This window comes from Sander lucioperca, chromosome 20 (genome assembly GCF_008315115.2).
Source record: "Sander lucioperca isolate FBNREF2018 chromosome 20, SLUC_FBN_1.2, whole genome shotgun sequence".
NCBI classification, from domain to species: Eukaryota; Metazoa; Chordata; class Actinopteri; order Perciformes; family Percidae; genus Sander; species Sander lucioperca.
In genome coordinates, this window is record NC_050192.1 from 12,182,146 (window position 1) to 12,194,227 (window position 12,082).

At 34.2% G+C, this 12,082-nt stretch overlaps 1 protein-coding gene across 3 annotated transcripts in view; it reads right to left on the reverse strand.

The window, feature by feature from the left end:
- Nucleotides 1-6,207: 6,207 nt before the first annotated feature.
- Nucleotides 6,208-12,082, reverse strand: part of grm8a (glutamate receptor, metabotropic 8a) — a 419,149-nt gene continuing 413,274 nt past the window's right edge. For all 3 annotated transcript variants that reach the window (XM_031284748.2, XM_035995865.1, XM_035995866.1), the window contains one exon: nucleotides 6,208-6,886. The gene's annotated coding sequence lies outside the window, so the exon portion shown is untranslated. The remainder of the gene's footprint in view (nucleotides 6,887-12,082) is intronic.

Here is a 12,082-nt window from a genome sequence, read left to right on the forward strand (position 1 = left end):
ATACTATAGCTTGTTTCGACATACTATACTATGGCTTTTTCATCACTTTTTTCGACATACTATACTATGACTTTTTATTATTTTTTTAAATACTATATTATGACTTTTTATCCCTTTTTTCGACATACTATACTATAGCTTTTTTAGACATACTATACTTTGACTTTTTTTATCAAGTTTTTTTCGACATACTATATTATGACTTTTTATCACTTTTTTCTACATACGGCTTGTTTCGACATACTATACTATGGCTTTTTTCGACATATTATTCTATGGCTTTTTTATCAAATTTTTTCGACATACTATACTATGACTTTTTATTATTTTTTGACATACTATAGTATGGCTTTTTATCACTTTTTTCGACGTACTATACTATGGCTTGTTTTGACATGCTATACTATGGCTTTTTTATCACTTTTTTCGACATACTACACTATAGCTTTTTTAGACATACTATACTTTGACTTTTATATCACGTTTTTTTCGACATACTATATTATGACTTTTTATCACTGTTTTCTACATACGGCTTGTTTCGACATACTATACTATGGCTTTTATCGACATATTATACTATGGCTTTTTTATCAGTTTTTTTCAGCATACTATATACTATGACTTTTCATTATTTTTCGACATGCTATACCATGGCTTTTTCATCACTTTTTTCAACGTACTATATATGGCTTTTTTCAACTATACTGTGACTTTTTATCACTTGTTTCGACATACTATAGTATGACTTTTTATCACTTTTTTGACATACTATAATACGGCTTCATTATCACTTTTTTCGACATACTATACTATGGCTTTTTTTGACATATTATTCTATGGCTTTTTTATCACTTTTTTTCGGTATACTATACTATGACTTTTTATTATTTTTTGACATACTATACTATGGCGTTCTTATCACTTTTTTCGACATAATATACTATGACTTTTTATCACTTGTTTCAACATACGGATTGTTTCAACATACTATACTATGTCTTTTTTATCACTTTTTTCGACATACTATACTATGGCTTGTTTTGACATACTTTACTATGGCTTTTTATCACTTGTTTCGACATACTATATTATGGCTTGTTTCGACATACTATACTATGGCTTTTTATCACTTTTTTCAACATACTATACTATGGCATGTTTCGACATACTATACTATGACTTTTATCACTTTTTTGGACATACTATACTATGGCTTTTTTATCACTTTTTTCGACATACTATACTATGGCTTTTTTATCACTTTTTTCGACATACTATACTATGGCTTTTTATTACTTTTTTCGACATACTATACTATAGTTTTTTTTCGACATACTATATTATGACTTTTTATCACTTTTTCTACATACGGCTTGTTTCAGCATACTATACTATGACTTTTTTCGACATGCTATACCATGGCTTTTTATCACTTCTTTCGACATAGTATACTATAGCTTTTTTCAACATACTATACTATGACTTTTTATCACTTTTTTCGACATACTATACTATGGCTTTTTATCACTTTTTTCGACATACTATACTATGGCTTTTGTACCGCTTTTGTCGACATACTATACTATGGCTTTTTTATCACTTTTTTCGACATACTATACTATGACTTTTTATTATTTATTGACATACTATAGTATGGCTTTTTATCCCTTTTTTCGACATACTATAGTATGACTTTTATCACTTTTTTATACATACGGCTTGTTTCGACATACTATACTATGGCTTTTTTCGACATATTATTCTATGGCTTTTTTATCACGTTTTTTCGACATACTATAATATGACTTTTTATTATTTATTGACATACTATACTATGGCTTTTTATCACTTTTTTCGACGTACTATACTATGGCTTGTTTTGACATGCTATACTATGGCTTTTTTATCACTTTTTTACATACTATACTATAGCTTGTTTCGACATACTATACTATGGCTTTTTCATCACTTTTTTCGACATACTATACTATGACTTTTTTTATTTTTTTACATACTATATATGACTTTTTATCCCTTTTTTCGACATACTATACTATAGCTTTTTTAGACATACTATACTTTGACTTTTTTATCAATTTTTTTCGACATACTATACTATGACTTTTATCACTTTTTTTACATACGGCTTGTTTCGACATACTATACTATGGCTTTTTTCGACATATTATCTATGGCTTTTTTATCAAATTTTTTCGACATACTATACTATGCTTTTATTTTTTTGACATACTATAGTATGGCTTTTTATCACTTTTTTCGACGTACTATACTATGGCTTGTTTTGACATGCTATACTATGGCTTTTTTATCACTTTTTTACATACTATACTATGGCTTTTTCATCACTTTTTTCGACATACTATACTATGACTTTTTATTATTTTTTTAAATACTATAGTATGACTTTTTATCACTTTTTTCAATAAAGGGCTTGCTTCGACATACTATACTGTAGCTTTTTTCAACATACTATACTGTGACTTTTTATAACTTGTTTCGACATACTATACTATGGCTTGTTTCGACATACTGTACTATGGCTTTTTTTGTTTTCACTTTTTCGACATTCTATACTATGACTTTTTAATCACTTTTTTCGACATAATATACTATGGCTTTTTTTTTACATACTATACTATGGCTTTTTTATCACTTTTTTCGACATAATATACTATGACTTTTTATCACTTGTTTCGACATACGGATTGTTTCGACATACTATACTATGTCTTTTTTATCACTTTTTTCGACATATTATACTATGGCTTGTTTTGACATACTATACTATGGCTTTTTATCACTTGTTTCGACATACTATATTATGGCTTGTTTCGACATACTATACTATGGCTTTTTATCACTTTTTTCAACATACTATACTATGGCATTTTTTCAACATTCTATACTGTGACTTTTTATCACTTGTTTCGACATACTATACTATGACTTTTTATCACTTGTTTTTCGACATACTATACTATGGCTTTTTTATCACTTTTTTCGACATACTATACTATGGCTTTTTTATCACTGTTTTCAACATACTATACTATGGCTTGTTTTGACATACTATACTATGGCTTTTTTATCACTTTTTTCGACATACTATACTTTGGCTTTTTTATCACTTTTTTCAACATACTATACTATGGCTTTTTTAATCACTTTTTTCAACATACTATACTATGGCTTTTTATTACTTTTTCCGACATACTATACTATGTTTTTTTTTTTATCGATTTTTTTGACATACTATACTATGGCTTTTTTGGACATATTATACTATGGCTTTTTTATCACTTTTTTCGACATAATATACTATGTTTTTTTTTATAGATTTTTTTGACATACTATACTATGGCTTGTTTCGACACGCTATACTATGGCTTTTTCATCACTTTTTTCGAAATCCTATACTATGGCGTGTTTCGACATACTATACTGTGGCTTTTTATCACTTTTTTTCGACATACTTTACTATGACATTTTATCACTTTTTTCGATATACTGCTTTTTCAACATTTTTTTGACATATTATACTTTGACCTTTGTTGCACTTTTTTCGACATACTATGCTATGGCTTTTAAATCACTTTTTTGACATACTATGACTTTTTCATGACTGGTGTAGAAAACTTCAATCTTCACTTAGCTGAATAAAAGAATAACTTGTTGAGCCTCAGGTTTGCTACTTGAATACATAAGTTTATTACAACACAGATCTGACAGATCAGAGCAGAACTTGTACAGCACATATACTTGGACAGACATTCCAAAAACTCCAAAAAAAAGGTACGTTTTCTTTGCTCTGCTTTATACAGCATGTCCCATGTCACACATAATCACACCACCATGGAGGAGGCGAAACAATGTTACATAACCCTTGGTCCGGTCTAAGATGAGAGGACAAGGTCATCTTATCTTAGACTCTTCTCATAAAGCATACCAATTGTGAAGGACTCTGAAGTCTCTCAAAATACCAAACCATGACAATGTGCAAATCATAAATACATTTTTGTGTAATAATATTTCTGCCACAGTTCCCCCTCTTGTTGATCATGAAGTGAAAACATCAATCTACATGCACCAATGAGGTCTGTCTCTGTGGCCTAACAGAAGACTACTTATGGGGGTGGGTAAGTTCTCTGGCAGACTTCTAAGGTAAAAGAAAAAGAAAACCACACGATGTCTTCAGCATATTAGCATCTGAATTCTTTACTGAGATACAAATGGTTTACTTACAATCATTATTACATTCATCTTTGCACAATAGATTTTTTTCGATACACTATAATATTACTTTTTACAACATAGTATACTGACTTTTTTATGATTTTCTTGACATTTTTTTAACATACTGTATTTTGACTTCTTTTCGACATACTATGACCTTTTGTTTTTTTCCCGACATACTATACTATGACTTTTTATCACTTTTCTTGACACACTATACTATGACTTTTTTCGACATACTATGGCTAAAAGTTATATTATAGTATGTCGAAAAAAGCATCAACATACTATAACTTTTTTTAAGACATGCTATAGTATGACATTTATATTTTTTCGACATACTATATGACTTTCTTTTCGATGTTTTTCGACATGCTGTACTATGACTATTGCTTTTTTAGACATGCTATAGTTTTACATTCATGACATTTTTCGACACACTATAGTTTGACCTTTTTACAATTTTTTGACATAATATACCACGACTTTTTTTTTTGTTGACGTTTTCCGATAAACTATACTATAAGTTTTTATTGCTTTTTCGACATACTATATTATGACTTCTTATGGCTTTTTTTCAAAATACTATACTATGTCGTTTTCCGACACGCTATAGTATGACTTTTATATGGGGGTTTTTCGACATAATATACTGTGACTTTTCTTGTTGTTTTTCGACATACTTATTCTATGACATTTTTTACTTTTTTTGACATGCTATAGTTTGCCTTTTATGACCTTTTTTACGACATACTACACTATTTTTAGACACGCTGTACTATGACTTTTTATTGCTTTTTTCGACATGCTATAGTTTAACTTTTTTAGGTTGTTTTTTTCACATACAATGACTTTTTTTTCCGACACACTAGAGTATGAGTTTTTTACTATTTTTTTAAATATACTATGACTTTTTGTTTACCGACAAACTATAATATAACATACTATTATTACTTTTTCAACATGTTATAGTATGACTTTTTATTGCTTTCGACATGGTATGACTTTTTTACGACATTTTTCAACATACTATACTACGACTTTTTTTCCCAACATGCTATACTATGAATTTTTTTCGAGTTACAATAGTATGACTGTGACTTTGTTGTTGCTTTTCTACATACTCTACTGACATTTTTTCGACATGCTATACTATGACTTTTTATTGCTTTTTTTCGACATGCTACATTTTGCCTTCTATGCTTTTTTGTACATACTATCCTATGACATTTTTTCAACATACTATACTGACTTTTTGTTGTTTTTTTCCGACATACTATACTATGACTTTTTGACATTTTTATGGCATTGCTATTATACTATGACATTTCTCGACATACTATACTGACTTTTTGTTGCTTTTTTTCTCGACATACTATACATAGTGTCAGTGTCAGGTCTCGCGATATAACAAATTGCTTCACGGCACTGCACGCATACGCCCATTCAAGAACCGGCTAACAAGGTAGCAAAAAAGAAGCAGAAAGCTAGGAAAGCATTGTCGGAGGAACAGAGAAAGAGGAAACGGCAGACTGATCGAGCGAGGAGTCAGACACAAGTAAACATAGGAGCTGCCAAATATCTATTCCGAAGCTGTAGGGGGAGCTCTATAGAGAAACCTGCGAGCAAAAAGCGAAAGAAAACAGTGAAGAAATGGCCAAAACTGCATAGCGCCCCTTTAACCATCTGTGTTTTCTGTGCCCTGATTATCCATAATAAAATGTTTTCAACATGCTATAGTATGACTTTTTTAGGTTTTTTCGACATGTTATAGTATGATTTTTTTATGGCGTTTTTCAACATGCTATACTATCACGTTTTGACACTGCATATAGTATGACTTTTTTATGATTTTGACATACTATACTTTCACTTATTGCTTTTTTCTGACATACTATACTATGACATTTTGTTACTTTTTTCGACATACTATACTATGCCTTTTTTTCCGATAAAATTATTTGCTTCCCTTTGTGAGTCTTGTAAATGAGGTAAGTGATTACCTGAAAAATAACAACCTTGGTTAGTTTCGTTGAACTCATTACCCAAATCATACCAGTGAAACATGTCCCAATCTGCTAAGAACTGGAGTCAGCATTGGTGAGTAAGTTGAAGTTGGCAATTGTTGATATACCCAACAGTTAGTTAGTACCCAACAGTTAGTAGTACTTCTGTTACTGGCATAGTCTACCATCATTTGCATAGCCAGACTAGCAGTTTCATAAAACCTTTGTCTCTTACGTTGCAATCTTCTGATGTCCAGTAACAAACTTTGTCTTCTTAAGTAAGGTTTGTTTTGTCCTTCAGAGGTGCTATAGTCAAAGCACTCCGATTAGTTTGTAAAAGATCAGAATACTTGTCTGTATTGCAATCAACTGAGGCCTCACGTTCAGGTGATCTTCTCGCTTTGTCATTTCTATGGATGAGAGTATTTTATCCTGTGCCAAGGAGGAGAAACATGGCTGCATAGGAGAATCGCCTGGCCACAACTGCTTTTTGGCATCTTTCATGTCCTCGTTTCCCCTGTGTGGATCTCTCCCACACAATTGTGGCATAGATCCATTCTGGCTTTCATTCCACCCTCAGGGCGGTTCTCGTGGTTAGCAGCACTTGGTATGGACCTCTCCATCTAAGAAATAAAAAGACACAAACACAAAATACAGAACACCTGTAAAGTAAAAATGTGGTCAGAGAGTGAAAATGAGAGAATGTTGGTTAGGGTTAGCATATAGTCATTCATTGATTTTTGTTATCCATATCAGGGTAGCTGTGTGAGTTGTTAGCGAAACCTGTGGACATACAGTAGATATGTGGACTCAGCGTTTTGTTAGGTGTACCTCTGACAGACTATTTTAGACCTGTGTCTGTGTGGCACATAGTATATTTATGTGTATGTGGCACTGTTATTGTATATTTGCAAATAATTGAAAATAAACAACCCAGACGTTGGTATTCGGAGTTAGGTTACAAAATTAGAAAATCAATTCTCTGTCGAAGCCTCCTTAAGAACAATGGTGATAAAACAGATACCCCCATGTCATTTGTAATGTGCTGCCTTCTTCAGTTGGCCGAATGTGAATGTCTAATGTTCCGAGTACTTGCCACTGAAGACCAGCCAAAAGCTTGATCGTTTTTTTAAATTATTGTTTCAACAATAGCCATCGGCTACACATTTATGAGGTCATATGGCAGACAACCACTTATCACATAAAAAAAAAAAAAAAGACTGCACAAAATGATGTTCTGCTGCATTAACTAGCTTACAAGTAGCTCATCTAGCTTACATTGTGTTACCCCAGTAATTTGATGTTTACACAAGCTTACAAGCTCTTGTGCTTAACTTATCAGTGTGATGATGTTGTGAAGTTATTAACATTATTTGCATTCTTCACAAATTATCATTAAACAAGATTATTTTGTTGGTCTGTTAAAACCTTTCCCCCAAATGTATATCATCAGTAACATGAAGACTTGTTGTGATGTATGCATAGTCTCTATTATAAGAGTGATGTTGATATCAGTTAATCTACATGAATAAATAAAGCTTGACTAACTGATCTTAGAAGTAGTTTATATATCATTTAACCTTTATGTTGACTTTGGGTCAAATTGACCCGTTTTCAGTTTTTGTTGTATATCAGAAAATATGGGACGTAGAAATAAGCGCTGAAAATGTGTAGAAGAAAACTTGAACAATTTAAAATGTTGGAAAGAGCAAAAACAAAAATGGTAGAAAAAAATGTGTTTTTTTCAAGGTTGACGGGAAGACAACACAAGGGTTAAACACAGTGGTCACAAATAAAAAAAAAAAAGTAAATCTTCATAGCCTCTAGCACAGATGTTCCATTCATCACAGTACTTTCACATCTTGATATATTATTGTTTAGAATTGAATTTAGTCAGTTTTATAATATCTTTAGAGATAGAAACACCAAAATATGAACTTTACAGTGTCTCCCCCTTCAAGTTTTTCATCATTCTGGACAGGAAAGCCACATCTTTTCACGAGCATACAATTAAAAAAACAAAAACAAGAAACATTTCATTATTTTATGTGTGGTTTCAATCCATGACATTGTCACTTATTCATAATCCCTGTCAGAGGCTGGTTCTATTTTAACAACACAGTTCTGCATTTGGTACCACTGAATTTTTGAGTGGAGAGGAGGAGGAGGGAGAAAAGAGGAGTAAGGCGTTAAGAACAAAACACACACAGAACAGGAGTGCCGCACATGAACGAAGGACCTCTATTTCCAACCCATAAGGGCAACATGCAGACATTCAAGGAGAGTGCTTGATATGAGATGCGTGCAGTTCGGATGTGTTCATGACCATGTGTTTTGTATAAGTGGCCTTTGTGTCCTGGAAGTCTTGTGAATGGACGGAGGTGTTGCTCTCCCTTATCCTGTCATCAACTGAGCCACTGGACACTGCCTCTTCTCTTATTATCTTGCATGATCTTTTCATTGTTCTCTGGTGTTTTATCTCTTTGCTACTTATCTGACTCTTCCTCGCACACACAGTTTCCCACGCAGCATTATTTGCAAAAAAGAGGAAGACTTTTTATCAGAGTTTGGAAACCACCTTTTGGTTGTGCCTCTCTTATTCTCTGCAGCTCTGTCTTTCTCTTGTTCTCTTATTTTCTCTCTATATGGCTCACACCCTATCTTCCTCATTTTCACACACGTCATTCAGCACTGAGTCATCCTCTCATGTGCATTCAGCATTTGTCCCTCTGTTGGGTCCTTCCTCTTAGCCAATCTCACCCTCCTATATAAATCCCTCCCACATCACCTCTCTGGGCCACAGAGAAAATTGGAAATGTGTCATTGCTTTTCTAAGATTAACTTTTACTTATACCAGAAAAAATACCCAGACATGCCTTTGTCGGGATACTGCGACATCTGAAGTATTAGCGTTTCTGTCAATATTTGAAAATCTAATTTCTAAACATTAATTTTAGTTGTAGGTGATTACCACTCTGAATATGATATTAGATAACAACCAGGGGTCTCATTTATAAAACTGTGCGTAGGATCCTTACTAAAAGTGTACATACGCCCAAAAGCCAAAAATGGCGTATGCCAAAAAACATTCAGATTTATAAAACTGTGCGTACATACACCTGTAAGCAATGTTCCCTTTATAAATCACAGATTACCCACAAGTGTGCGTACGTGAATCAGCCTCTTATCCCGCCCTGTACACGCCCATTTTTAACCAGAAATAGTCAATGCAAAGCACCTCATGAATGCTGATCAGTATGTTAATGACCCTGGCAGTTGTTCTTTTGTTACGCCGAATCATCATGACTGGCGAGGGAAAAAGCAAAAAACTTCTCAGACACTCGGGAAATGTTGCAAATTGAATTATAATTTTGGCCTGTTCTCGCACAGTGTAGGGAAGCCTGATGTATGACTACCTATATTAATAATACTGTCCAAAACGGCAGGCATTATGGCACTCGGGGACAGCTTCGATATACCAGACCTATATGATAAGATTTAACAGAACTATATATTATATCCAAACAAGCCTTAGTGATAAAGGTGAAGATTATATATAATATTTGGAAACAGCCGGTTGCCCCCAGAGTGGCGAGGACTTGTATTTGGACCGGGATGGCACTGTTCTGGTACGTTGCCCTCTCTACTGGACTCAATTCAGTACATAGATCCAAGAGCACAACTTTAGGGAATCTAAATCGGCATATTAGCCAGTCATCGTCATGGTCCCTGAAGTCACTTTCTCTCCTGATTCTTCCATTGACGTAGTACTCCTGCAGTGCCATCATGCAGCATTACGCACGGGGGTCACTGCAGTATTTATATATTTACAACAATTAGAGTGATTGATAACACCTTGCCAAAATCACAGCATCAACTAGTGGTATCCCTCACCCCGAGATACAATTTGAAGACGAAAGTGTAATAGGCAAACACACTTTTCTTCATGATGTTTTTTTTAACAGGTTTTTTTTAGTACAGTATTAGTAGTAATGATTGCGCGAGAGCTTAACGGCTGTATTTCCAGACTTTGACATTTGATGATATATGCACAGTATTAAAGACATATATTTAGTTATTTACACTGTGTTCTGCCGTTATCTAGGGTATTTGATGCTATCCTGTATTCCATGGAGTTGGGCCATCTCCACCTCCTGCGCTCCGTAGCGGACAATATGACAGTGAGACAGCGCCGATTAAACATTAAAGGGATACTTCACTGATTTAGCATTAAGCTTTGTATCAGTAGAAACAAGGTAGTATTTTTGAATGACTGTGCTTCCCTCCCTCATATCCCCCTGAGACAAGAGATGTCTGTATTGTGGGTCTGGAAAAAATCTTCCGATGACATAAAACGATTTTTGCATCATTGGAATATTTTTTGCCCAGAGGCAATGGACTACAGCCAATAGTAGGAGCTACTTCCGCATGTTTTCAACCCGCCTATAGGGGGTTGGACTGTCGTCTTTACCCGAAGCCAAACGAGTGTCAGCCATCTTGAAGCTTCGCTAAACTGGCTCCCTCTTTTCAGCAGAAAACTTTTACAACAATTATGTGCATTCAAACTACCGCACATGTGTACCACCGGGATACATTGGTACAGATCGGAGAATATGCAGGACACTTTATTACAGACGGAATACTCGACACACTACGTGAGCTTCGCCTGCTACGGAAATCTTTGTTTTCCGTCATTGGAAGATTTTTTCCAGACCCACAATACAGAGATCTCTGGTCTCAGGGGGACATGAGGGAGGGAAGCGCAGTCATTCGAAAATACTACAGTGTTTCTACTGATACAAAACTTAATGCTAAATCGGTGAAGTATCCCTTTAATGTTTAAACGGCGCTGTCTTACTGTCATATTGTCCGCTACGGAGCGCAGAAGGAGGAGATGGCCCAACTCCATGGAATACAGGATAGCATCAAATACCCTAGATAACGGCAGAACACGTGTAAATAACAAGTGTAAATAACTAAATATATGTCTTTAATACTGTGCATATATCATCAAATGTCAAAGTCTGGAAATACAGCCGTTAAGCTCTCACGCAATCGTTACTACTTATACTGTACTAATACTTCACCGTCACCACCTTTTTCTAAATATTTGTTTAGAAAATCTCTAAGGACTCTATTTTCTTCTTCTCTTTTCTTTCCTTTTCTGAGCACAGGACTTGTGCTGACCGGACATTTTGAGCGTACTGAACTTCAAATCAAATGACAATATCAAATTTTGATCAGCGGCCAAACCATTTTTGTGTTGGGGGTGGGGGGGTTCTTGACCACTATTTCAAGGACAATTAGGAAGAAAACAAATAAAAAGCCTTTATGTAACTCAAATATTACATATTTCTTCCACAAATAGGCCTATTTTAATTTTTTTTTTTTTTTTTTCCATTCCATAATTTAATGAGGGCCCAGTTCTGGGCCCCCCCTTACCCTGGGCCCGGGACAACAGACCCGTTTGTCCCCCCCTATCGGTGGGCGTGCACGTAGGCCTACTGCTCACAACATAATGGGGTATCTCAGTTAATATTCATGAATTTTCTTGGTATGTAGCTTACATATCTAAGAAATAATATTAAAAGACATTGAGTGAGTTTTGTGTGGGACCAACCTTATTTTTCAGATTTGTACATTACTTAATGAAGTAATGTACAAATCTGAAAAATAATATCTTATGAATCATCAGGAATTGACATGAGTTTATAGCCTCTCATTCATGACCTCATACACATGCATGAACAACACATCAACTAAAGCATTAGGTAAGGTGGGTACATCATTATGCACAAGTTGTATGATAATAATGAACT